Source organism: Anneissia japonica, unplaced genomic scaffold (assembly GCF_011630105.1).
Source record: "Anneissia japonica isolate Jap-2015-1 unplaced genomic scaffold, ASM1163010v1 scaffold288248_len282104_cov177, whole genome shotgun sequence".
In the NCBI taxonomy this organism is placed as follows: Eukaryota; Metazoa; Echinodermata; class Crinoidea; order Comatulida; family Comatulidae; genus Anneissia; species Anneissia japonica.
In genome coordinates this window covers 269,362-271,860 of record NW_022738837.1, presented here as the reverse complement: position 1 = coordinate 271,860, position 2,499 = coordinate 269,362, and the positions used below count along the sequence as shown (strand labels likewise).

At 34.8% G+C, this 2,499-nt stretch overlaps 1 protein-coding gene across 1 annotated transcript in view; it reads right to left on the bottom strand.

The window, feature by feature from the left end:
- The window catches only part of LOC117117834 (peptidyl-prolyl cis-trans isomerase-like 1), a 7,928-nt gene that overhangs the window by 4,516 nt on the left and 913 nt on the right, over positions 1-2,499 (bottom strand). The gene's annotated exons all lie outside the window — the stretch shown is intronic.

Genomic DNA, 2,499 nt, shown 5'->3' with positions numbered 1-2,499 from the left:
GTCACACACATAAAGAGTCGTACAGTAAAGCATCCAGAGGACATAACAAATATAAAAACACAAGGTACAGTATGAAATTCATTAATTTTTTTTATTGAAAAAAAAAATCAATAAAAAAAAAATCAAAAATACCCTATATATTGTATAGTAACTGTTAATCTGATTTGCTTGTGTTTTCTGTTTTCAGGCATTTTTGGTTTTAGGCAAGATATCACATCACAAGACAAGTATATTATTTAAATTAATCATTGGATCATAAGATACAACCAGTACCTACAGATTTAGAAAGATTAACGCCAGTATTTAGCCAATAATTGTTTACATTATAATTAATAATAATCAGCTATTTTCATTGTATACTTATTTGTTCGATAAAAAAATAATGTATTCTTGATTCTTGTCATTCCTTTATATTCTCATTATATCCTTTATCCATCTTTAAAATATAAAATGATACAAGGATAACATATAAAAACAATATACAATTCCAAAAATAAATAAATAAAGCTCTAGGTTACAGACAACAAAAACATTCACGTCATAATCTGGGATAGCTATCCTGTGCCTCCTTCGAGGTACCAACACTCACTTCAATCTGCAAAAAAATAAAACATTTGTGACAATTTTGCATTTCATTTCATTTATTTTGAAAGGTAAAAAGTAAAGTCAAATCCCCAGTGGCACCAAGAGCCCGGTCCATAAGGGGAAAGTGCCCCGGGCCAGACGGGTCTGTGCCGCTAGTTAGCGCTAGGCAAAGAAATAAAAGTCCATGAATCAGAAGGCTGTCCTTCAAGTTCAAATAAAGTGTGCAATGCAAGGCTACTTTAGGCGAAATATAATATTCCTGCCTTGATTGATACATAAATGGTCATACGATCGGACTATCCACTCAGAAAATGGGCATATGGCTCATAATGGTGAGCAGGAATTGACGTAAGAATTTTTCGACGTAGGCCTACTAGCCTAGCCTAGGCCTAACTCATCGCGTCTATATTGACTGAACAAAAAGATCGGCCTGTACGATGTTTTAAGCTCTATAAATATGTTCATAATAGTCGGTTTGTAACAAATCTGCCTTTCGGAGAATTCTGAAGAACGTTTTAAGTTTACTACCTATTCCAAATATAGTCAGGTTTCCTATATAATAATTAATATAGGCCTAGGCGGCCTAGTAGTAGCAGGCCTACGCTAGGCCTAGCCTAAGTACTACTACTACTAGGCCAGAAGTGACTCACCGTTTGATTGTCCCTACACGTGTTCATCGTGTGTAAAAGACTTTAGGTAGGTTAGCACATTCGATTCAATACTATAATGTAAAATGTTCAGATCATGTTAATTTTTACTATAACACATGTTACACCTACTAGACGACAAGCAGTAGTCGACTTACCACAACTACCTAAAGTTCACGCTAGTGCCTAGACGTTCGCATAAACAACACAGACAACTTCTCTAGTGTAAACTGTATACTCTCGCGATAGAAAACAAAATTTCCGCAAAATATTAAACATGTTTGATCCAATACCATTATGTAAAGACCGTGTTTGGTTAGATCACTTTTTTTCATTCTTAATAACCCATGCACCTGCTACATTAACACGACAGAGGCCTAACCCTACCGACGATCCCGTAAACAATTGGTCAACTACACCACAACAAGTGCATTATGGAGCTCGCTTACCCTCTCGCGATGAAAAACAAAATGTCGGCAAAGTTTTTCCGACGCATGTGCATATCGAAATTTTCTCCTAAAAACGACTCAAAAATGGTGGTAGGGGGTATATGTTTTATCGCGTACGTCCTACATTTCTCATCTAACATAAAAAACAAACAATTGTTGCACAACTTCATGTCCACCAGTTACTATGAGGAAAACATTATACCCACCGTGAGGCACCGTTTAGGAGCCTATTCGTTTACAAACCCGCTGCTCACTTTGCTCACACACATACACACATATATATATTTCATGTTCGAATGATCCCATTAGTTCCTTGTGACCTTAAGGTCACAAAGGAACTAAAAAACGAAATTTCTAAAAATAACAAATAACAAAGAAATCGACGCGGGCCAAAAAATCGGATTATGACCGGTTGAGCCGCAGACAAGTTGAGCCGCCAGTCATTTCTATGGAACGCCAAGCGCGTCTCTCAGTGAATGTAGTGCGTTAATTGCGGCGTATTTCACTTAAATTATTCGTTCTTGGTACTGTTGTTTGGGATGTATTTCAGTTTATTTACTCAATTATTTCAATTTATTTAATACTCGGTTTTTGCACTGATTTATTAAATATTTTGGGACGTATTTTAATTTATTTACTTGTTCTTTCTATCGTTTTAATTATAATTTCGTGAGTATTTACTCAGTCAGCTTGCCAGATAGTTAAAAAAAAAACTCCATACATTCTTATCATTTATTATATATAAGTTTAACAAATAGTAAAAAAATAAATATATATAAATTACAAAACCATAGTAAATACTGTATAATAACATAGAC